At 39.7% G+C, this 26,726-nt stretch overlaps 1 long non-coding RNA gene across 1 annotated transcript; it reads left to right on the top strand.

Annotated features, from left to right (window-relative positions):
- The first annotated feature begins 5,653 nt into the window (after nucleotides 1-5,653).
- LOC140616452 (uncharacterized) lies at nucleotides 5,654-25,911 on the top strand. Its single transcript, XR_012016955.1, has 3 exons — nucleotides 5,654-5,805; nucleotides 21,465-21,524; nucleotides 25,622-25,911. It is a non-coding gene; the product is annotated as an uncharacterized lncRNA (long non-coding RNA).
- The last annotated feature ends 815 nt before the right edge of the window (nucleotides 25,912-26,726 follow it).

The following is a 26,726-nucleotide window of genomic DNA, read 5'->3' as shown; positions in this document are numbered from 1 at the left end:
CTTAATTGGATATTGTCTAATTATTAATATTCATTTTTCCAGAGAGATTTGCTTCACAGAATTAAAAAAGTTGATGAGTCAACAGTAGCTACTATTCCTCTCTGATTTATAGGCATAAAAGAATATGTAATTCAAATATGACCCTCATAAACAACCCCATAAACAACCCCCAACAACAACAACAAAGCTCAATGCTCTGCCTCCAGTTCTTACTTTTCAGAATATTGAGTAAAATAGAATTACTGACTCAATAAATCTCAGGAATTCTTTTGGCAAATGTATGGCTTACTGTGGATTCAACTGTCTATCAGTACTTCTATGTTAAAATTTTTCTATATTAAAATTTGAGTAGGAAGGGAAGGAGCTGTTTTTCTTTGCTTAATGGAGAAGGCAATTTTATTGAAGAAAAATTATCCCTCCCTAACCAAAATATAGATGGGCTATCCTCAGTGAAGAAGAAATACTCCCTCCAAAAAAGGCCAGCCCTATAGAAATTCACAGCCTTTGGTCAGAACTGATTAAAAAAAGAAGATGAAAGAAAGAATTGGTAGTTTGAGCAGAAATCTTCAGAGTAGACAGGAAAGAAGAAAATAAGGGAGGAAAATCAAGCAGAAGAAAATCAAAATAGTCAAGATGAATGATGGACAAATATTAGGGAGAATTTTATCCATGGAAAAGCAAATGTACATGTCTCTCTACATCTATATATCTCATTGTCCATGATCAAATACAGTAAAAAAGAAAAAAGGTAGAAAGAAAGATTTCTCTCTTGATAGAAATACTGTGCCTGATTTTTATTTTCACATGGTTTAAGTGAAGGTCTGTGAATTTCTGAGATCAGTTACTTAGAGGAAGAAGATAACTTCATAAATTCTCACCGATAAGATAAAAAGAAGACAGGTCTTTTACAACTTTGTTGCAGGAGGTTTCAATATGATTTTTTAAAGTAACTTTTTAAAAAGCTAGAAAAAATCTAATAATGATGGAACAAGTCAATTTACAAATTGAAATATAAATATAGAGAGGAAATATTTTTAATAACTTTTATTTATTCATGAGAGATACACACACACACACACAGAGAGAGAGAGGGAGAGAGAGGGAGAGAGAGGCAGAAACATAGGCAGAGGGAGAAGGCTCCCTGGAGGGAGCCTGATGTGGGACTCAATTCCCGATCCTGGGATCATGCCCTGAGCCAAAGGCAGATGCTCAACTACTGAGCCACCCAGGCATCCCTAGAGAGGAAATATTGGTGAGGCTTTCTATTAAGATACATGTTAAAAAAATTATCTTTCACCATGAATTGTTTTACTCTATGTGCAAATTCACTTCTCTATGGGAAAACTAACAGCTGTCAAGTCCAGTTATGTTTGCAGTTTTCCTCAAATGTATACCAAGAGCTCCTTGTCATCTGTGAGAGACCAGGAGCAAGTGACAACAAATATGGGATTCAGAGCTAGGATTACAACTTTCTTCTAACAGAGGGACTGAAATTCCCCCAAACATTTAGAGTTATTGAAAGTCTTTTAACAATATGTCCATCAACTGTGTAGTGACACATCTCCAGACATACATATTTAAAGAGCTCATAATCTGTCTCTTGGGACCTTATATACATGTATCTGTAATTCATAATTTCCTAACTTCGTGATTTGGGATCTGGACCCTTTAGAAGCTGAAAAGTGGAAGTCTAAGAAATTAACAATCATCTTAGTAAAAACTTTCATCACTGAAAATCTACATTTGAATTTATAGAGATGGAGTTGAATCTTTTTTGTAGTCAGAGGAAACACAACTTACGCACTCCTCATGGAGGCTTGAGGATATAGGTTCTCCTGGAGTCATATATGTGGATCTGTGGCTTAGTTCCTGAGCGCTCCCTGCCCCAGCTCTGTCACAGATTACAAAAGAGAGAGAGAGAGATGAATTTTCTTCCCACCTGATGGGAGCACCTATAAATAGATCTATATCAACCCAAAATTTGGATTTAAAGAAAACAGTTTTCTATTTCATGACTCCATTTGGCCTGACAGTAGGTAAGAACCAGCTCTTGCTAAAAGAGTTAGCCTAATGGGTTATGAATAATAAATCTTAAGTTACTAGAACTAGAACTTCTTATTCTTAGGTATCTGAAGACCAGTACAGGTTGTGGTAATCTCTCAGTAATAATCCAGTTTTTTTCACTTATGCTGACCTCATTGGTGTTCTAGAATGGCCTTTTATGATAATCATGTACTCTATGAATATCAGTTCAAAAATAATGATCCAAACATTAACATGACAAACAGTGGTGTTTTCTTTTTAATATTAAATGTATTAAAAAAGCATATGAATCTAATGTTAGAAGAAAATATGATATTATATATATTGTCTCTGGTGACTTATCTTGAAAATGTATACAGCAATATGAGATTTTAAACACAAATATTAACTAAAAGGACATTTTTGTTTTACATTCTAAAATTGCAGATAACATATAACTCATTTAATTTTTTGAAAACCAAATAACCATGATGCCTGTAACTAATGTTTTTGATTAATAAGACACTACAATACCTGTAACCTAAATTTGTCTGTAAATGTCTTGAGATATGCAAAATATCATATATAAAAATTATTTGGTTTTTCAGAGAATTATTTCAAAAGACTTGGCCCACATTCAGAGATAGATTATTGGAGCCCATGGATTCCATTTGATTTAATTTGTATATAAGTTTACTTATTACACATCTACTCAATAGTGTGGTTTAGAGAGTTACATTTTTAATCTATGGCTTGTTCCATAGCCTCTTCTTTATTATGAATACTTTTTATTCATGATGAGATTTTATAAATATTTATAATATTGAAACAAAAATTTCTCAGTACAAACTATCCTCTAGTGGGTCTTTCCAGGTACTTTTCAACAGCATTCTTTGTCCCCAAGCAGACAGATGACATCCTCCCATGGCATAGTTAGAAGGGTCCTGCACTTCTATCCACTATCTATTTAGTACAAGGCTGAATAGCAAAGTGATTCAGAGAAAAACTCTGGAAGCAGTTTGCAATTCCCTTGCCGGCACAATAGGGGTAATAATAGAACCTATCTTAAAGTATTGTTTTGAGGATTAAATGAGTTAATATAACCAGTTTTAGAACAGTGTCTGACAAATCAAAAATACTTTGTAAGTATTCATGATTATAATTATTTCTAGTGGCAGAGGACCCATATATTCCAGAATCTATTTGCTTAGAAGGTTCACATGTGATGGTTAAGAATGGGAATTCTGGGGGCTCCTGAGTGGCTCAGTTAGTTAAGTGTCCAAGTATTGGTTTTAAGTGTCCAACTCTTGGCCCTGATGTCATGGCTGGTGAAATGGAGCCCAGCATCAGGTTCTGCACTCAAGCGGGAGTCTCCTTGAATATCCTCTCCCTCTGCCCCTTCCCCTGATCCCCCCCGCCCCTCTCTCTCTCTAAAATACACAAGTAAATCTTTAAAAAAGAAAAGAAAAGAAACTTTGCAGCTAAACTGTTTTGATCCAAACTCTACTTCCACCCTTATGAGCTGTGTGATCTTGGCAAGGAAGTTACTTATATCTTTGAGAAAATGCCTCAGTTTCCCCTTGGGTAAAATGACATCAACTACAATACTTACCTTACAGAATTGCTACAGGATTAAGTAAACTGTTATACTTAAACAGTGCCCAGGGGCACCTGGGTAGTTCAGTGGTTAAGCATCTGCCTTTGGCTCAGGTCATGATCCCGGGATCCAGGATTGAGTCCCACATCAGGCTCCCTCTGCCTATGTCTCTGCCTCTCTCTGTGTGTCTCTCATGAATAAACAAAATAAAATTAAATTAAAAAATTGTGCCCCAAACATGATAAAAGCTGAGTAAATATTACCTGCTACACCAGAAACATTAGCATTATTACTGTCACTGTTTTTAATTTTTAATAACTCTGCATCTTTCACTTAAATCCTTGTTTTCCAGGGCAGCATTCATTGACCAGGTCAGCTCTCCCTAACTTTTGCCTACTCTTACCATGGTTCTAATTTTACATTTCTGTCTAAGACACTCTCATAAACATGTCTCTCATGAAGCTCCATAAAGGTGGGGGGTAGGGCTGGTCTTTGCTCACCATTTTCCCCAAATTTTGAGGGTGTGTCATATGGTCAGCCCTCAATAAATCTCAGAGAATGAGTTATGTCTAATTTCAAAGATTCGTCTTGCTAACTCAAACACAGAGCTTGTAAAATAAATGGAGTGGTACCAAGGAGGGCATGGGGATTATGAAGTCAGAATTTGCCCTAGGCTTGACGGTTGCATGGCCTTTATTATCCTAACATGGTTTATCTTTGTATACTACAGGCCCTGAACCAGCTACAACTCATTACCTTCTGTGCCCAGTTCCAAGAACACGAATCTTCCTACTAAGATGGGACTCACCCTCTCCTCCTGTTCAAAGTCCACACCACCCCCATATATGGTCCAGCTTCATTTCCGCTCAGGTACCTCTTGACTAATCCCAGAACCCCCGTGGCTGCATCATTTTCCCTCATGTTACAAGTTCAGGTCCCTCCAGGATCCATCTACCCTTTCTCTGTACACAGTCCTATGACCTCTCCCATCTCCAGAGTGCTGCCCTATTTCTAGGATCTCACTGCAGCCTGTAGGGGCAGATCAACAGATTAGAAAATCCAGCTTAATTGAAATTGTGAACCTTGTCAAATTCAAATAACAGAGCTAGGCAGAAACGCTAGCCTCTTTCCACCCAGCAAAATAAACCAAGGTTAAGTAATTAAGCTAAAAGGCTTTTTTTCTTTTTCTTTCTTTTTTTTTTTTTTATAAAACCACAATAGAGAGGAAGGGAAAGAAAATATTTATTGAAATATTGTTCAGCAGAGGAGCAAGGAGAACAGGCACCTCATTTTCATGAGCATCCAATGTGCAGTAGGCATAAAATCATACAGTTAAATTACAGAATACCAACACTTTAAATCATGCATACATACATACAAACAAGATGTTTAAAAAATAAATGTAACCTTATTTCAAATCGTCAGTGCTTCCCTCCAGAATAAATTTAACAATTTAGTCCTTAAAACCTTGGCAGAGTTTCTATAAAAGTACATGCAATTTTAGTCTCGATTTCAGATACTAAATAGATAAACTATATTTAAAATGTCTATACAGCTCCTCCTCAACCTACGATGGGGTTACATCCTGATAAACCCACCCTAACTGGAAAATATCCTAGGTGGAAAATGCACTTAATACACTTAACCTCTCAAAAATCACAACTTAGCCCACCTGCCTTCAATGTGCTCAGTTACATTAGCCTGCACTTGAGCACGATCATCCAACACAAAGCCTATTTTGTTGACAATAAAGTGTTGACTATCTCATGTCACTTAGTGAATCTTGTACTAAGAGTGAGAAGCCCAACAGAGGTACCAGTGCAGGAGGGCTACCAGTGTGCCCAGTTGTTTAACACTCCCATGGTTGCCAGCTGACAGGGAGCCACTGCTGCCCAGACCACGAAAGAGGATCCAACCACATGTCGCCAGCCAGGGAAAAGATGGAAATTCAAAATCCCAAGTGTGGTTTCTACTGAATGCATGTCACTTTTGCACCATTGTGAAGTTCAAAGATCATAAATGGGGGAGGAGCAAGATGGCGGAAGAGTAGGGTCCCCAAATCACCTGTCTCCACCAAACGACCTAGAAAACCTTCAAATTATCCTGAAAATCTATGAATTCGGCCTGAGAATTAAAGAGAGACCAGCTGGAATGCAACAGTGAGAAGAGTTCGCGCTTCTATCAAGGTAGGAAGACGGGGAAAAAGAAATAAAGAAACAAAGGCCTCCGAGGGGGAGGGGCCCCGCGAGGAGCCGGGCTGAGGCCGGGGCGAGTGTCCCCAGGACAGGAGAGCCCCGTCCCGGAGGAGCAGGAGCTGCACCGACCTTCCCGGGTGGAAAGGGGCTCGCAGGGAGTTGGAGCAGGACCCAGGAGGGCGGGGATGCCCTCGGGCTCCCGGGGACACTAACAGAGCAAATGCGCGCCCAGGAGAGTGCGCCGAGCTCCCTAAGGGCTGCAGCGCGCACGGCGGGACCCGGCGGGACCCGGAGCAGCTGGAGGGGCTCGGGGGCGGCTCCGCGGAGGGGGCTGCGCGGCCCCGGGAGCAGCTCGGAGGGGCTCGGGCAGAGGAAGAGGCTCCGTGTGGAGGGGGCTGCGCGGTTCCAGGAGCAGCTCGGAGGGGCTCGGGCGGCGGCTCCGCGGAGGGGGCTGGGGGGCGGGAGCGCGAATCCACCAGCGCAGGCTCCGGAGCACAGGGCGCCGGGACACAGCCCAGGATCCCGCCTCCCCCGGGACAGGCAGAGGCCGGGAGGGCCCAGGACAGCAAGGACGCTCCTGCCCCAGCTGAGCAGATCAGCGGCCCCGCCCCGGAGCCTCCAGGCCCTGCAGACGGAGTTCCTGCCGGAGCTGACTCCAGGTTTCCAGAGCTGCCCCGCCACTGGGGCTGTTCCTCCTGCGGCCTCACGGGGTAAACAACCCCCACTGAGCCCTGCACCAGGCAGGGGCACAGCAGCTCCCCCAACTGCTAACACCTGAGAATCAGCACAACAGGCCCCTCCCCCAGAACACCAGCTAGACTGACAACTTCCAGGAGAAGCCAAGGGACTTAAAGTACACAGAATCAGAAGATACTCCCCGGTGGTTCTTTTTTTTTGTTTTTTGTTTTGTTTTGTTTTGTTTTGCTTTTTGATTTGTTTCCTTCCCCCACCCCCTTTTTTTTTTCTCCTTTCTTTTTCTTTCTTTTTCTTCTTTTTTTTTTTTTCGTTTTTTTTCTTCCCTTTTTTTTCTCTTTCTCTTTTCTTTCCTTCTTTCTCTCCTCTCTTTTTCTCTTTTTCGCAATACAACTTGCTTTTGGCCACTCTGCACTGAGCAAAATGACTAGAAGGAAAACCTCACCTCAAAAGAAAGAATCAGAAACAGTCCTCTCTCCCACAGAGTTACAAAATCTGGATTACAATTCAATGTCAGAAAGCCAATTCAGAAGCACTATTATACAGCTACTGGTGGCTCTAGAAAAAAGTATAAAGGACTCAAGAGACTTCATGACTGCAGAATTTAGAGCTAATCAGGCAGAAATTAAAAATCAATTGAATGAGATGCAATCCAAACTAGAAGTCCTAACGACGAGGGTTAACGAGGTGGAAGAACGAGTGAGTGACCTAGAAGACAAGCTGATAGCAAAGAGGGAAACTGAGGAAAAAAGAGACAAACAATTAAAAGACCATGAAGATAGATTAAGGGAAATAAACGACAGCCTGAGGAAGAAAAACCTACGTTTAATTGGGGTTCCCGAGGGCGCCGAAAGGGACAGAGGGCCAGAATATGTATTTGAACAAATTCTAGCTGAAAACTTTCCTAATCTGGGAAGGGAAACAGGCATTCAGATCCAGGAAATAGAGAGATCCCCCCCTAAAATCAATAAAAACCGTTCAACACCTCGACATTTAATTGTGAAGCTTGCAAATTCCAAAGATAAGGAGAAGATCCTTAAAGCAGCAAGACACAAGAAATCCCTGACTTTTATGGGGAGGAGTATTAGGGTAACAGCAGACCTCTCCACAGAGACCTGGCAGGCCAGAAAGGGCTGGCAGGATATATTCAGGGTCCTAAATGAGAAGAACATGCAACCAAGAATACTTTATCCAGCAAGGCTCTCATTCAAAATGGAAGGAGAGATAAAGAGCTTCCAAGACAGGCAGCAACTAAAAGAATATGTGACCTCCAAACCAGCTCTGCAAGAAATTTTAAGGGGGACTCTTAAAATTCCCCTTTAAGAAGAAGTTCAGTGGAACAGTCCACAAAAACAAGGACTGAATAGATATCATGATGACACTAAACTCATATCTCTCAATAGTAACTCTGAATGTGAACGGGCTTAATGACCCCATCAAAAGGCGCAGGGTTTCAGACTGGATAAAAAAGCAGGACCCATCTATTTGCTGTCTACAAGAGACTCATTTTAGACAGAAGGACACCTACAGCCTGAAAATAAAAGGTTGGAGAACCATTTACCATTCGAATGGTCCTCAAAAGAAAGCAGGGGTAGCCATCCTTATATCAGATAAACTAAAATTTACCCCAAAGACTGTAGTGAGAGATGAAGAGGGACACTATATCATACTTAAAGGATCTATTCAACAAGAGGACTTAACAATCCTCAATATATATGCTCCGAATGTGGGAGCTGCCAAATATATCAATCAATTATTAACCAAAGTGAAGAAATACTTAGATAATAATACACTTATACTTGGTGACTTCAATCTAGCTCTTTCTATACTCGATAGGTCTTCTAAGCACAACATCTCCAAAGAAACGAGAGCTTTAAATGATACACTGGACCAGATGGATTTCACAGATATCTACAGAACTTTACATCCAAACTCAACTGAATACACATTCTTCTCAAGCGCACATGGAACTTTCTCCAGAATAGACCACATATTGGGTCACAAATCGGGTCTGAACCGATACCAAAAGATTGGGATTGTCCCCTGCATATTCTCGGACCATAATGCCTTGAAATTAGAACTAAATCACAACAAGAAGTTTGGAAGGACCTCAAACACATGGAGGTTAAGGACCATCCTGCTAAAAGATAAAAGGGTCAACCAGGAAATTAAGGAAGAATTAAAAAGATTCATGGAAACTAATGAGAATGAACATACAACCGTTCAAAATCTTTGGGATGCAGCAAAAGCAGTCCTAAGGGGGAAATACATCGCAATACAAGCATCCATTCAGAAACTGGAAAGAACTCAAATACAAAAGCTAACCTTACACATAAAAGAGCTAGAGAAAAAACAGCAAATAGATCCTACACCCAAGAGAAGAAGGGAGTTAATAAAGATTCGAGCAGAACTCAACGAAATCGAGACCAGAAGAACTGTGGAACAGATCAACAGAACCAGGAGTTGGTTCTTTGAAAGAATTAATAAGATAGATAAACCATTAGCCAGCCTTATTAAAAAGAAGAGAGAGAAGACTCAAATTAATAAAATCATGAATGAGAAAGGAGAGATCACTACCAACACCAAGGAAATACAAACGATTTTAAAAACATATTATGAACAGCTATACGCCAATAAATTAGGCAATCTAGAAGAAATGGATGCATTCCTGGAAAGCCACAAACTACCAAAACTGGAACAGGAAGAAATAGAAAACCTGACCAGGCCAATAACCAGGGAGGAAATTGAAGCAGTCATCAAAAACCTCCCAAGACACAAGAGTCCAGGGCCAGATGGCTTCCCAGGGGAATTTTATCAAACGTTTAAAGAAGAAACCATACCTATTCTCCTAAAGCTGTTTGGAAAGATAGAAAGAGATGGAGTACTTCCAAATTCATTCTATGAAGCCAGCATCACCTTAATTCCAAAGCCAGACAAAGACCCCGCCAAAAAGGAGAAGTACAGACCAATATCCCTGATGAACATGGATGCAAAAATTCTCAACAAGATACTGGCCAATAGGATCCAACAGTACATTAAGAAAATTATTCACCATGACCAAGTAGGATTTATCCCTGGGACACAAGGCTGGTTCAACACCCGTAAAACAATCAATGTGATTCATCATATCAGCAAGAGAAAAACCAAGAACCATATGATCCTCTCATTGGATGCAGAGAAAGCATTTGACAAAATACAGCATCCATTCCTGATCAAAACTCTTCAGAGTGTAGGGATAGAGGGAACATTCCTCGACATCTTAAAAGCCATCTATGAAAAGCCCACAGCAAATATCATTCTCAATGGGGAAGCACTAGGAGCCTTTCCCCTAAGATCAGGAACAAGACAGGGATGTCCACTCTCACCACTGCTGTTCAACATAGTACTGGAAGTCCTAGCCTCAGCAATCAGACAACAAAAAAACATTAAAGGCATTCAAATTGGCAAAGAAGAAGTCAAACTCTCCCTCTTCGCCGATGACATGATACTCTACATAGAAAACCCAAAAGTCTCCACCCCAAGATTGCTAGAACTCATACAGCATTTCGGTAGCGTGGCAGGATACAAAATCAATGCCCAGAAGTCAGTGGCATTTCTATACACTAACAATGAGACTGAAGAAAGAGAAATTAAGGAGTCAATCCCATTTACAATTGCACCCAAAAGCATAAGATACCTAGGAATAAACCTAACCAAAGATGTAAAGGATCTATACCCTCAAAACTATAGAACACTTCTGAAAGAAATTGAGGAAGACACAAAGAGATGGAAAAATATTCCATGCTCATGGATTGGCAGAATTAATATTGTGAAAATGTCAATGTTACCCAGGGCAATATACACGTTTAATGCAATCCCTATCAAAATACCATGGACTTTCTTCAGAGAGTTAGAACAAATTATTTTAAGATTTGTGTGGAATCAGAAAAGACCCCGAATAGCCAGGGGAATTTTAAAAAAGAAAACCATATATGGGGGCATCACAATGCCAGATTTCAGGTTGTACTACAAAGCTGTGGTCATCAAGACAGTGTGGTACTGGCACAAAAACAGACACATAGATCAGTGGAACAGAATAGAGAATCCAGAAGTGGACCCTGAACTTTATGGGCAACTAATATTCGATAAAGGAGGAAAGACTATCCATTGGAAGAAAGACAGTCTCTTCAATAAATGGTGCTGGGAAAATTGGACATCCACATGCAGAAGAATGAAACTAGACCACTCTCTTTCACCATACACAAAGATAAACTCAAAATGGATGAAAGATCTAAATGTGAGACAAGATTCCATCAAAATCCTAGAGAAGAACACAGGCAACACCCTTTTTGAACTCGGCCATAGTAACTTCTTGCAAGATACATCCACGAAGGCAAAAGAAACAAAAGCAAAAATGAACTATTGGGACTTCATCAAGATAAGAAGCTTTTGCACAGCAAAGGATACAGTCAACAAAACTAAAAGACAACCTACAGAATGGGAGAAGACATTTGCAAATGACCTATCAGATAAAGGGCTAGTTTCCAACATCTATAAAGAACTTATTAAACTCAACACCAAAGAAACAAACAATCCAATCATGAAATGGGCAAAAGACATGAACAGAAATCTCACAGAGGAAGACATAGACATGGCCAACATGCATATGAGAAAATGCTCTGCATCACTTGCCATCAGGGAAATACAAATCAAAACTACAATGAGATACCACCTCACACCAGTGAGAATGGGGAAAATTAACAAGGCAGGAAACAACAAATGTTGGAGAGGATGCGGAGAAAAGGGAACTCTCTTACACTGTTGGTGGGAATATGAACTGGTGCAGCCACTCTGGAAAACTGTGTGGAGGTTCCTCAAACAGTTAAAAATATACCTGCCCTACGACCCAGCAATTGCACTGTTGGGGATTTACCCCAAAGATACAAATGCAATGAAACACCGGGACACCTGCACCCCGATGTTTCTAGCAGCAATGGCCACGATAGCCAAACTGTGGAAGGAGCCTCGGAGTCCAACGAAAGATGAATGGATAAAGAAGATGTGGTTTATGTATACAATGGAATATTACTCAGCTATTAGAAATGACAAATACCCACCATTTGCTTCAACGTGGATGGAACTGGAGGGTATTATGCTGAGTGAAGTAAGTCAGTCGGAGAAGGACAAACATTATATGTTCTCATTCATTTGGGGAATATAAATAATAGTGAAAGGGAAAATAAGGGAAGGGAGAAGAAATGTGTGGGAAATATCAGAAAGGGAGACAGAACGTAAAGACTGCTAACTCTGGGAAACGAACTAGGGGTGGTAGAAGGGGAGGAGGGCGGGGGTGGGAGTGAATGGGTGACGGGCACTGGGTGTTATTCTGTATGTTAGTAAATTGAACACCAATAAAAAAATAAATTAAAAAAAATTTTTAAAAAAATAAATAAAAAAAAAAATAATAAAAAAAAAAACAAAGATCATAAATGGAACCATCATAGGTCGGGGACCATCTGTATTTTAAACATTATAGCACTGCTTACTATCACAAGTAAACCGAATGTGACATTATACTCAAAACAAGTTATTTGGCGCCCATTGGTCACACTTGCATTGTTTGGCCAGATTTAACATCACTAGTATTACTATTTTACAAACCAAGTTAAAAAAAAAAAATCCAGACAATCTGAAATATCTGCAACAACCTGGCTGACTGAGCATGCAAACTTGCTTTTGCCTGATAAGTCTAAGTTGTTGGTACAGAAGGTCCTTTTGTTTTGTTTTTTGTTTTTTGTTTTTTTTTCCATAAATGTTTCCTCTTGTTTCTCTCTAAGACATGATTTTTACCATGGTCCAGAGCTCTGGGCTGTGGGTGACAATCTAGACTAACATAAGAGGACAAGGAAACTGTGATGAGAAATCTGTGACGAATAGCAGTGAAAGATAAAGTTCAAACCCACTGCAATTCTTCCTCTTAACAATAATTAATTGAAATAGTTTAAACAGACACTGACATAGAAAAGGAAGTGAATTTTGGAGTATGTATGAAAAATACAGATTATTGACTCAGGAGACCATAATGGCCCTTTCATTATCTTCAGGAGTTATTATATGAAAACACTTTTGGAAAGTTTTTTAAATGAATATTATTGACCTGATAGACCACAATAGTTCCAAAGAGGGCATTAGTATCCATCTTTAAGCAAGTATTTATATTGTTTAAAACCATTACTGGCATTTGTGCAAAAATCTCTTTCAACTCTAGTGCAGAGGCTGCCTGAGAAAGTGGCCCAGTAATATCCATTTAGAAAAAAAAAAAGTCAAACTCACTCTTCCTTATCTTTTCAAAGCAATGAAACTATATACTTTAATAGATTTATTTCTCATTAAATTATATTGGATGCTTTGTTTCCTTTGATTTAGATCTTTTCTAATGTAATCAAATGCCAAGAATAATGTTGAGTGGGCTTTTTTGGTAAGAAAATTAAATTGATCTGCCCATTAACTTGTTGAGTGGTTAGATTTGGTCTTTGTGGTAGCAGATTATATCTGCCATCAATTACTTAGAGGTAGAGGAGATTGAAAGTTATTTTTAATATGAGTGCTGGCCATTTGCTATGTGGACAAAACCATATATGCTTCATGTTTTATGGGTTATATGTCCACTCCCCTGAAGTAACAGAGCAACTCAGATTTACACTGCTGGGCTCCTACTGTGTAGTACAAATGGGACTGTGTGTGCTCCTGGTATTTGACAAGTATGAAATGCTGGTGACTTGAAAAACAGAGTGCTGAAAGCGACATGATATCCCTGTCACTCAAACGTGGTCTGATCTCAAGATCTATTACCTGCTTACTAGACTGTGAGGCCCTTAGATTCAGGTTTATGTCTTTATTAGCTTGCATTCTTTGACTGCAAGCATCAGCAATGATCTCTGGCTAAATGAAGGGAAAAAGAGAAGTTAATAGGAGAATGAGAAGGTACTTACAGAGAGGACAAAATAGAAGGCAGAAAGAGCAGGTTTGCAACAATCAGGAATCAAGAAACAATGGAAAGTTTCAGAGACAGGACATACTCAAGGACTGTATCCTCTTTCCTCCCTGCCTCCAACATTGGAATGAAGGGACCAGTTCTAACCAATTTTTGGTCAGGATACTCCTGCCCTCAAAACTTATCACTACGGGAGAGAGAGTCCAGCTGGCTACTTTCATTTCCTATGAAGACACGTTGCACACTCCAGTGTGATGAAAAGGAGGATCCTCTGTGTAACGTTTGGCTTCTGGGGTGGGACAGAATCTTTTATTTACCACCCAGACAAGGTTTCCAACAGAGGGAAGGTAATATCCCAAAAGGAAATCAAGGGGTTCTTACAAAGGGGAATGGATACTAGGTGGCTAGGAATGTCCACACATAGTAGATACTCAATAAATATTTTCTAAATGAATGAACAAGGGAGAGGATGGAAGGATGAACAGTTGCGAAGGAGACATCACAACTCTTACTTCCTTCTAGGATGGTCAAAAACAAGTCAGATAATGATCACAGGCATTCAAATACGCCTGATGATGAGCACAGAGGTGTTTTAATAGTTTTCGGTGAACCCTTCTTCTAATTTTCTTTCATTATGAAATCAGAGAAAATTGTGAGTTTATAACATTGATTCCTGAATATGTTAAGAATGAAGCAGACTCATAATAGAAATACATTTGAAAAAAGGCCTATAGCTTTCGTTGAAAATGTTAATGTCACTCACAAAATCAGGAACTATGTTTTCCCATCACATTCACATAAAGTAAGCTAATATTTTTTCTTTCTTTGTTTAATAACAATAGTAAAATAAAACCTGGCATTTATTGGTACTGCTGTTATTGAAATTATACGTATGGGGGCAACAGCCTGTCTCAGTCAGTTAAGCAATCAACTCTTGGTCTTGGCTCAGGTCATGATCTCAGGGTTATGAGATGGAAGCCTTATGTCCGGCTCGTGCTCAGCTGACACTCTGCTGGAGATTCTCTCTCTTCTTCTCCCTCTGCCCTTCCTGCTTTTGCTCTCTCTCACTCTCTCTCTCTCAAATAAATAAATCTTTAAAAATAAAATAATACTTGTGAAAAAACACATCTTTTAAAATATTTATATTTTCTCATTGCTGCAATGTCTTAAGTCTCTTTCTCATACTGGTTGTAAAACCTAGGTTTAAGAATCATGGAAAAACTGGTGCCTACATAATATAAGGCACTGTCAATGCTCAAATCACTGCTCAACTAGTAAGGTGTGATGAAAATATTTGGAATGTACAGTATCAGGCAGAAAATTTGCATCTAAATATGTGACATACTTATGTGGCAGCTTATTTAATAGAATTTCTACTATGTCCTAAATACTTCTTCAGGAAAAACAAGATGTAAGTTAAAATGCTAAAGAAAGAGAGAGAGAGAGAGAGAGAAATTTAAAATATGTGATAGGAAAGTTAGAAATACCATGGGAAAGGAATGAATATAGGATTTTACTGACCACACATCATATCTCCACAGGGAACATCACAGAAGTCCGGTATGGTTTCCTAACCTTGAGAAATTCATCTTCTGGGGTGCCAGGGTGGCTTGGTTGGTTAGGCATCTGCCTTCAGCTCAGGTCATGATCCTGGGGTCCTGAGGTCTTGGGATCGAGCTCTGTGTGGAGCTCTCCATTTAACAGGGAGTCTGCTTCCCCTTCTCCCTCTATGATCTCTCTGGCTTTCACGGTCTCAAATAAATAAATAAACAAATTTATTTGTTTATTTATTTATCTCAAATAAATAAAAAAACAAATTTTTGCATTCTTAAACAAATTTTTATAAATTTGTATAAGTATTTATTTTTATTGCCAACATACAGCATATCACCCAGTGCTCATCCCACCCTCTTGTTTTAAATCCATCAGTGGATTTCTAGTGCCCCTACCATCAAGTCCCAGTTACCTGGATGCCTCAGGCAAGTCAGCTGGTCCCATCCCCACCTCCAGCGCTCACTCCATTCTCAGGGCCCACTGGAGGACTTTCAGAGCTCCCAATATTCACTCCTGAGCCTGGTGCCTGTCAGCGTTCCCCTTGAGGATTTTTATAGGATGGGAATTGGTCAAACACATGCTGTGACAAGACAAGAAAAAGCAACAAACTCTTGGACTCAAGGAATTTGTGCACAAGACCATTCTCGTTGACTCCTTTCAGTTCTGTCACTCATCTGGCACTACACTGTTTCCATTGATCTGGGGACTGGAAAGCTTGGTACTCATTGATGTGCTCCCAATTCTCTTAAATTCTAGAACCTAAATTAATGTGAGTTCCTAGTGTGGGCAACATGTCACTTTCTAATGGCATTTTCTTCATAGAGCAAGTTAAATCAGCAATTGAGCAACAGTGTTAGGTGCTGTGGGGGCCAAGGAAGTAGACAAGGTAAGATCCCTTATGTTAAGTAGTTTAAACTTAATTTATGGGACTACCTTGGCAGCAGAGTGATCTAGATTATCTCATTCCATAAACCTTTTGATTCTATCTATAAGCAAAGAGGTAAAACAAGTGAAATATCTGGGATCCACCAAGCAAAAGTACTTAATATTTTGGCAGTATAAGCAGCACTTCTCCATTTATGTAAATGGTCATCTGTTTCTTCCACTCATATGTAGAGAGGTCTTGAGGGTGAACTTTAAGAAAATGATAGTTTAAAATATGAGTACTGGGATCCCTGGGTGGTGCAGCGGTTTGGCGCCTGCCTTTGGCCCAGGGTGTGATCCTGGAGACCCGGGATTGAATCCCATATCGGGCTCCCGGTGCATGGGGCCTGCTTCTCCCTCTGCCTGTGTCTCTGCCTCTCTCTCTCTCTCTCTGTGACTATCATAAATAAATAAAAATTAAAAAAATAAAATATGAGTACTTACTCCTCTGATAGAGGACCTGGTTTCTATTTTCTCCTAAATCAACAAGCTTTTCAAAAATTGAGAAAATGTAATTTCTGAGAAATGTTACTGAACTTTCTGACTTATATGCAAGAAAAAACAAAACAAAACAAAACAAAATGTTGACATCTATCAGGGTTTTAAACCCAGGTAATAGGTAATAGCAGCTTTTTGCTCAGCCAAACTATTATAAGTTCTTTTGCTAGAAGTCTCTTTCATGCTGAATAAGTACATGCATTTTCAGATTTTCAGGTTTCTTTCAATAAAACTGTTTGAGAATTGAAAAATAGAGCTCCTTAGTTGTGGTTCAGAATTAATTGTTCACACAAGGCTTGAACTATATTTGCATGAATTTCTTTTTATTTGGGGGCCAGTGCAGCTATTATTCATTTCTAAAAAATAATATTTCCCCATCTTGTAAAATATAAAAACAGGTTTAATCAGAAACTTCAACTTTTTAGAATAATCACAATCTTCATTGATTCATTTCCCTAAAAACTGACAAAAACAGTTCAGTGTTTTCTGTTCATGCTAATGCAGCAAAGTGCAAATTTTGATAGGATATAGAGGAAACAGTTCTGTTTCAAGAAGATCTCATTAAAAGCCACCTGCTGCCTTAATAATGATGGTATAATTAAAATGCTATCCCCAAATTTGGTATTGCTTAGACATTATGGACAGAAAGAGAAAGCTGATTGAAACTACCTAATTTGAAACTAAGGTAGCAATTTGTAGAAAGAGTGTCCTGAATGAGTTTGACGAATGCAATAGGAAAATACCAAAGGTGCATCTGATTTGGAAAGGAAATGGATGTATTCAACCTGGGAGCACTGGCCCTGGCATCACCCACCAGAACACTGCTCTATTTGCCCTACTTCAGCCTCCCTTTGAACAGGAGACTTACCTTTATTTTAATTTTTGTTCTAAATCTACTAATATATTTCTAGAAAGGATTTTTTCTTAGAAGAACCGAATTGGCTGTGTCCCAAGATAATCATTTCAATAACAAAGCTGTGAGCTGTGGAACTGGAATAAATTAGGAATTAAATAGGGGAATCGTGGGAGAACTTGTCCCAAATGAACAACTGCATGAAACCTTCAATGAAGCCAACATTTCCTCTGTATGAAAGTGACAGACCTGATAAATAACGCAGAAACAATAATCAACAGATTGACAAATCAACTAATGTGATATTTATTAAGTGCAAGGAACTGTTTTGAATGCAGTGAGTGTACAGAGATTACTTTTTCCAACTATCTAAAAGTCTTCCTGCCTCCCCAGGTGACTCCCGTAAGCCCATAGATGTTTCAAGGCTATAGCGAGGACCTCTCTGACTTTCTTGGCTCACACAGCCCTGTCATGTCCTGTTTGTTCACATTGGTTCTTCTTTTCTGCCTATAAACATGATGAACTAGCTCTCATAAAGACAAAAACCAAACACCAACCATCTAACTCCTCTCATGTAGCCTACAGTGAGCCTCCAGCAGCTCCTTCCCCCCTCCCTCCTCCAAATCTCTCCCTCTTCCCCTCTTTCTCCTTCTCCACCACTGTATTCTTCAAGGAAAACTTGGCCTCCACTCTTACCAGACCAGACCACTGTGACAAACTCCATTACTGTCCTTTAACTGATCACTAACAGTCTTTATGTTATGAACCTTGATAATGCACATTAACAATTCCTTTTGTTTCTGAGACAGCTCTCTGCCCATTCATTCTTGGCTTTCTCTGAGAATTCCTCTTCAGGATGTTGTCTTCCATCCATTGCCCTTCTTCCAACTCACACACCCTAGTCTCATGGCCTTAATTTTTACTCATATAAGCTGATGACCTCCCTCAGTCCCTACTCCAGATGATATCTTTCAGGGCTTGACTCCTGCTCCACTTCCTGGCTCTGACACTAGGGTGTCCCACCGGTCCAGATCCAGTCTCGTGTTCAAATCCACATTCTTCCTCCCCATCCTTCCTATTCCCTACTCACTATTCCTTAACAACATTGTCTCCCCCGAAACCGAAACTATGATGTCATCTTAAACTCACCATTCTCTCTACCTTACATTTATTTAATTTCTAAATTCAACTAATTTTCCCCTTTATACATATCTCAAATTATAATCTCCTCTCCCCACCCTCACACAAACTTTAAATGCTGAAGTTGCATAAACTCAGAGTTAAGCTATATCTCATGCAATACACTCTCCCTGGAGAACCTTATCCCAGTACACAACTGTAAATTTATACACAGCTTGGAGATGGCCAAATTTATTTCCTCATCCCAGTCCTCTCTTCATTGCTTCAGGTCCAGATCTCTGAACTAACCCCTTGACTCTATGTGGAAGTCTTATGATCATGTCCAACCTGTTTAAGCTCATTTTTAAATAGTTAGCAATGGCTAAGACTACCAGCTATCCCCAGTACCCTACATCTTCTTCTGCTCTTGCACAATACTCTTTTGAACCATAGCTGGCTACTTGACCACCAGAATTAACACATTTCTCAACCATCCTCACAGCCACATAATCATGTGCCTAACTCAGGTCCCACCAGACTATGTTAGTTAGAGTTCTCCACAAAACAGGTGGTGGTATATGTGTGTAGACAGACAGATGATAGAAAGATGGATGGATGGATGGATGAATGGATGAATGGATGGATAGATAGAGAGATAGATAGATAGATAGATAAATGAGACAGATTGATTTTTAAGGAATTGGTTCACCTGATTGTGGAGACTGGTGACTCTAAAATCTGGCAGGTTGGAAACCCAAGGAAGAGTTGATGTTATTACAGCCCAAGTCCAAAAGCAGAATTTCCTCATCATTGGGGAAAATTAGTCTTTTTTAAATTAAGGCTTTTCAGTTGATTGGATGAGGCCCATTCACATTATGGAGGATACTCCACTTTGCTTAAAGCCTACTGACTTAAATGTTAATCTCATCCAAAAAATATCTTCATAGCAACATGTAGACTAGAGTTTGGCCATATATCTGGGTATTATGTGCTTGCCAAGTTGACACATAAAATTAACCATCATAGTGATACAAGCAGAAGTCGTATATACAACTTCTAGGAAATGTCCTTAAAGGGAAGGATGCTCCTTTCTCCCCTCACTTTTTCTTTCCTACTGGTAGGAATATGGATGTAATAGCATAGTAATAGCAGCCAAGTAGTCCACAAGGTGACCTTGAGAACAAAAACCACACATGTGATATAACAAGATAGAAAGAATATGAGTTCCTTACACCATGGAGGGTCACACAAGCCCACATCAGCCTGAAAATGTTTTGAATATGAGGAATACATTTGTTTCTTGTTAAGAGGGTCTTCTGTTATTTCCACCTGAAATCAATCGTGATTTATAATTTCCTTAACCTACTTCTCCTCCATTGTTTTTCTTCGGGTAGATCATGCCATCAATGTGTATCAGGTTGTAGGAGCAAGAAAATATGGACATTCTTGCTACCAATTTGTCCTTTATAACTCTCCACCCAGAGAACTGCCAAGTTCCACCACTGTTGTCATCCCCTTCCAAGCCACCATCGACTCATTATATTAATGAAATAACTTTCTTATTAGTCTCCTAAAAATTACTCTGCCTCCTTCTCCATCTGCATGTGTAACCAGGGTTCTCTTTTCAAGACATAATTTGGCCCATGTCACTTTCTTGCTTGAAACTCTTCAATGGCTTCTCAAGAATTATAAACCCTTCCAAATCTTTGACTGACAGCTCTGGGTGATCTACCTCCACCCAGCTGTTTTACTTACATCCCATACTTTTGCTCATTCACTAAACTCCAGTAAAACATGGATAGGAGTCCCCTCCTCTTCACCTTCTTGCACTTGGTGCATGTTGTTGCCTCTGAGTGACTTCCCTTCCTTCTCCTCTGAACACGCCATTGAATTCTTCGACTCAACTCAAGTTGTCTTCTCCAGGGCCTCCATCCAGTTTGGAAAAAGTGACTCTACTTTGTGCTCCCACGGAAGTCCCCCTGTAATCCTATCATTATGATATTATACTAATAATGACAGCCAATATTAACCAAAGGTCTATTATGTGCTATGCACTTTTCTGAGTACTTTACACATGTTTACTCATTTAAGGAAACATTATTCTCATTTTCAAGAAAAGGAAACTGAGGTACGAGGAGCGTAAGTGATTTGCCCAAGGCCACATAAGCAGCCTGACCCCAGAGCCCATCCTATTAATGGTCAGGCTGCACAAAACACATTAATGTATGCAGACTGAGTCTATGATTATGTGGCTCTTCTATTTGCTCTCTTCTTCCATATTACTATAAACTCCTTTAGGGCAGAGCCCACTTCTAATATACCTTTGTATCTCTATCACCTATGGAACAGTGGTAGGTCATAGTATGTGCTTAATAAACATTTCTTGAACTAAATGGAAAACCAAGTCCCTGGACTCAAGCAAAGAGCAAGATATCCATTTATGAAAGATGAAAAAGTTATTATGTGCTTAATTCTCAGTACACCTTTTCCTTTTCTCCTTTTATGACAGTCTCATGCATATGTTAACAAAATATGGTCCAAACATCATCCCAGTGAGGCAGATGCCAAATGATTAGCCTTTGGTATTCCTGGAAGCAGCATTTTGCTTTGATAATCTATAGTCATTTTTCAGGTAACTGATGTTGAGTGGGAATGTGTTGGGGCAGAGGTGGTCTTCACCATTTCAATCACTGTCAAAAGGGAAATTCAGGGCAACTAACAGATATATATCCCTTGTCTTCTGCTGGCGCTGTGAAAATTGATCTCTGAAATGCTTTGACTCCAGGTGAAAGTAGCTGTATGTCATAAAAGCGGCCTCGCAAAGATCTTTGCGCCCAGTGTAAGTGACAATTTTCGGTGGACAAGTAGAAAGAAAACTTATCCTTATTTTATGATCGTTAGCCATTGAAGTAGAAAGCAAGCTGGAGAAAGTTTTATTTATGCTGTGATCACTCATTCACCTGGATTACTTCTTTATCTTGTACATATTTCTATGATTTCATGCATCATCAATTCACACATTTTCTTCCCTTCCAGATTTTAAGAAGCTCCATGGGAACAGGGATGATGCCCAGGGAAGTTCCCGGCATGTTGAAGGTACTTAATACATATCTGAATGGAGATTGATGGATTGGATACATCCAGTCACTCAGGATCAGCCTGAGGGGTTCAGTTTTGTTTTAGATAATAAACAGTTTTCTCAACCACTGAGATTATATTGGGAGGGAGACACTGAATTAGGAGTCTTGATAGCAAGTCTGAAGTTTAGAGTAAAATTCACATGCTCACATTCTAGAGTTCATTCTAAACTGAATCTAGAAGTAGATGAAGTAGAATTTGGTAGGCACCTACCCCAGGTAAGGTCTTGTGCCAAGTTTTAGGTATTAACAAAGAATAATACCTTGTTCTTGTGTGTCAAGAAACACACTATCCCTGGACACAAAATTTAGGAGAGTACCAAAAATCCTCTCTAATCATGATAAGTTACGGTTTAATGCAATATTTTTAAAAATCAAAATTCATGTTCAAATAGATGATTAACAAAATATCAACATTTTAAAAAAAGACAAGATCAGTTATAGGTTTGTACCAAGCCATATTGGAGCCTGAGGCAAAAAGAAAAATCAGTAATGCATATTCGGTGTTTATTTTAAAATGTTGACGTCCTGCTTATTATGGATTTTTAAAATTTTTTCTAAATATTGCATTAAAATATTTCTTTTGAGCACAGAGGGCTTTTGATGCCCCTTAAATGTTGTGCCTGAGGATATTACCTTGCTTTTCTCACCCCAGGCCTGGCCCAACACATGAGAGTCTCCAGTAAAGTTGGGAGTGGAACAAATGTGGAGAGTAAATGGAATTATTAAAATTGTGGCTCAGCGGTTTAGCGCCTGCCTTTGGCCCAGGGCCCAGGGCACGATCCTGGAGTCCGGGGATCGAGTCCCACGTTGGGCTCCCGGCATGGAGCCTGCTTCTCCCTCCTCCTGTGTCTCTGCCTCTCTCTCTCTCTATGTCTATCATAAATAAGTAAATAAATAAATCTTAAAAAAATAAATAACAGGGGAGTGTTGGAGACACTATAGGTGCTGAGTACCTGGCTCATTGGGATTCCAGGTGCTTATAACTCTGGGACTGTTAGAGACTAAGGTTGGCCCAGTGTATACATGGGATAACAGCATAGTAGGTGGGAGAGAATGAGCAAAACATGAGAAACTGAGATGAAGTGTCATGGTGTGCCCGGAGAAGGGGATGGGGGCACAAAGACAGTGGTAATGACAGAGAGATGCTGTGCAACAGGGTGGCAAGGAGGGATGAGGCTAGAAAGAAAGGTAAGGCTAGCTCCTGGATGCCTAATGTACCATACTGAGGTGCTTACACTATCCTTTCTCCCTATCATCTCATGGTGCCCCTGCTCTGTCTCACCTGCAAAACCATGGAACCATAACCCAATAGACTCCGTGGTCCACATTCAGAGATAAACAATTCACCTGACAAAAAGTTCCATCCTAAGGGATCCAATGTTGGGGCTAGCTATATGCTCTTCCTTTTCACTAGGGAGCATATTTTCTCGGTAGCTTTCTAAAAACAATACTTTAATCCAAAACTGTAGGCGCTAAACTTCCTGAATATAGCAAACCTGAGAACAGTTGGAGACACATATCCATCACAAGACACTGCTCAGACTGCATATGCAAAGGGCCGCTTGCTTCCCATTCTCAAGAGACAAGGACACCTTCAGGATCAATTTTTTTAAATTACAATGTTTGAATGAGCAGTATATTGTTAGTATGGTGCTAAGTTTAAGAAGATAATAGAAAAAATATATAAAGTGCGAATTTTCTCTTCATTTTGTGGTATTTTAGACATAGTCAAGGGACAAAACAGTTTAAGTGACAGTGTTACTGATACGGATAATGAGGACTCTAGTATTTTGGCATAGTTAGAAAAAAATGTCAGTGATGATGAATAATTTATGCTTCTAAAACTCAGAGCTGATCATCCAAAACCTTTCATAAGGGGTCCCCAACCCTTCTTTACTAACCTCATTTCTTAAAATACCCTATAATGCAGCCTGGTGTCAGCTCCTCAGGCTCCTCTACACTCTCTACTCCCCACCTGGATCATTCATGACTTGGCTCATGCTTTTCTTTCTGCCTGGAAAGCCCTTCTCTGTGCCCTTCCAGGGGGATTTCACTCCTCCTCCACACCTGTGGTCACTGGCCCTTCTCTGGAAGCTTTTCGGTCACCTCTCCTCCAATGTAGCAAAACTGTTCTTGAGAATATTACTTTAGTATGATTTTTTATATCAGGAGCATAGCACCATTTGTCATCTATGTCACTTCCGATTTCTTCTGCTTTCCATGTGCTGAATGCCTGGAATAGCGCCAGATTTAAGAAAAGTTGTTTGGTGAAAGTAATCCACAGAGTTTAGCAAAGGAAATGAAAAATGGTTAATGTACTATTCATTTAAAGGGTTGGGAAGGGGTTAAGTCAGTTGGAATGTTTTCATCCAGAGATGAGGCTAATTTACTAATAACTGTTTTCAGGATGTTGAGTGGACAAGAATGATCAGTTTGAAACCTCTCAGAAAAACAGTAAATCCTTGGGATGCCTGAGTGGCTCAACAGTTGAGAATCTGCCTTCTGCTCAGGGCGTGATCCTGGGATCTGAGACTGAGTCCCACATCGGGCTCCCTGCACAGAGCCTATTTCTCCCGCTGCCTGTGTCTCTGCCTCTCTCTCTCTGTGTCTCTCATGAATAGATAAATAAAATCTTAAAAAAAAACAAAAACAGCAAACTCTTCATAAATAATGTCACTCTCAAAGACCTGAGATGGTTTCATGGAAAATATGTTAATATATATGTATCCTAAAATTTATTTTGAACCAGCCACCAAGGTCGTGAGAAAACTCACAGTGGAAAAACAAATTGTCAGAAATATTATGGTATGAATACAAGTCGGGAGACAAAACACAAAGTGGAAAGGAAAGAGTTAACAGAATTTAAAAACCACATTTTTAGGTCATATCTTTACTTCATTCTCCCAAACGTCACAAGCCAAGGGCAAAATGTGAGTCTTTACTTGAAATTTCCAGTGATTTGTCACTGTTTTAAATATTAGCATTATTTAAAACACCAATGTATTTTTTTTTTGGCCATGAAAATGGATGTGTAAGTGCAGAAAGACCATGCATATGATTAGCATAATAATGGAAAACACGTACAAAGCTTTGACTCGTCTTGACCTCCCTGACCTTCAGCACTTTAGCTGGAGTTAGCAATGGCTCTGGGTTTTTAGACTTAGTATGCAAAGGTGGGTGGAGATGGCATAATTTCTTAAAATCATTGCCCTCAGAGAGTGACAAGGTGTAAATTTCCAAAATGTTTGAAATTTCCATCTACTAGTTCTGATGTGTTGCAATGCAGAGAGCCAAGCTCTACTTAAGGATTTATCTCAGGCTCCGAAGCCCCAGGCCAATGAAAGCCGTGTGCGCTGTGAAGGTGAACCGCATAGTCTCCAAAGCTAAAGAGCCATCCACATCAATTTGCAGCCAGCTAAGTGGCATCAGCGGTGGGAGAGCTATTTACACTCCCTTCCCGGTCAAGAATTATGGTTCTGTAACCAGGAGGAAAGCAAGGGGAATTGAAGGGGCTGCTCAGAAATATAATGGTCATTTATGGCTAAAGTACCTCCATAACAGTAGGCCCCTAGCTTCTGCAGCATACTTGAGGAATTTGCAATGAAACATACGCACACAAAACACAGCCCCCCATCCCCCCCGAGACCTTCTGTGACATGCCCATTCATATTGTTAAAAAAGAAAATTCAACCGAGTAAATTTTAAAGATCCTATTGGCTTTATTCAACAATTCATGAATTGGGCAGCATCCCATCTAGCAGATAGAAAGAGCTCCCAGGAGCTGTACAAAATGGGAGACTTTTATAGGCAGGAAGGGGGCAGGAACAAGCAAAGATTAGATTGTTTCAGGCAAGGTCACCTTTCTTTGGGGAACAGCAGGGATCTATCAGGCAGATTACCTCACTAGTGCTGACCAGAAAATTCCAGACTCAGTGAGATTACATTTTTGAGAGAGGCTGAAACTGCAATTATCTTAGGTATTAAGTCTCGGTTTGGTGATGTGGACTTAGCACAAGTGACTCCATTTTGACACTGTTGTCTCTTCTTTTTTAGCAATATTAAAGCACAAGATGGCATTTGCTTTGCTTACTCAATGGGACAAAGCCAAGAGAACTTCCTGAATTTTATTCTCACCCCACAGATGCTGATTGAGAGGTCTCAACCTACCAATGCCAACTGAACTCCTATCATCTAATAAGCAAAACAAATGAAGAAAGAGAGGATTGGGAGAAAAATAATTAGACAACATTTATCATGCAATTCATAAAAGTACTGTATTTTGCAGCAACGTAAATTACAATATTGCATTATCAAGATAATAATTTGTTTTGTGACAAGAAATCACACCATTATGTGTTGCATCTGTATTATTTTTTAAATTAGGCTTTTTAATTACAGAGATAAATTATGTATGTAAGAATCCCACTTTGAAAATTTTATACAAGGTGTCATCTAAGATCCCATTAAATGTTGGAATCTATTCCTTCCACATCTAAATGTTCCATAGTACTAAGAGTTAACTCTTTCCTAGGGAACCAGAGAGCCCCTTATGCAGCCCTGCAAACCCGAATCCATTTCATACAGAGACAACCCTGTTCAGGAATGATGGCACCTGCAGGCCAATCATGCAGCTCTGGCCCAGGCAACCATTCAAACTAGGAATGGGCTTGGTAAGGCTGCCCCTTTGGCTTCATTGTGCATACCCTGGACAAAAGCTGCTTTGCTCTCCTAGTTAAAATTGCCTGAAGGCTTACAGATGTCACAGAGCTCCAAAAAAAAACAAAAAATCCAATATGAAATCAAGATTACCAGTATAAATGGTCCTTGTAGCCTAATACAATATTTAGGAACCCATCACACCTGGTTTTAAGTCCTGGCAGGGTAAACAAACTCAGTGGGTCTCAGTTTCTTCATTTGCTGTGGAAGGGCAATGGCAATTCATGTAAAGAACCGGAATTAGGTGAAACAATGTATGTGAAGGACCAATGCAGGATCTGGTGCATAATTAGTGCTAATGACATGGAAACAGTTATTATTCATATTGTTTTTTTCAAAGCAGTGATTTGGGACTGAGTTCAGTCAGAAGCTCTTCTTTGGGTTTCTCTGGTTTCCAAAAGGCCCCTATCAGAATCATATTACTACTTGATACTATTTATCA

Source organism: Canis lupus, chromosome 1 (genome assembly GCF_048164855.1).
Source record: "Canis lupus baileyi chromosome 1, mCanLup2.hap1, whole genome shotgun sequence".
NCBI classification, from domain to species: Eukaryota; Metazoa; Chordata; class Mammalia; order Carnivora; family Canidae; genus Canis; species Canis lupus.
The sequence above is the reverse complement of the archived record's forward strand: the minus strand, read 5'-3'. Positions and strand labels throughout refer to the sequence as shown.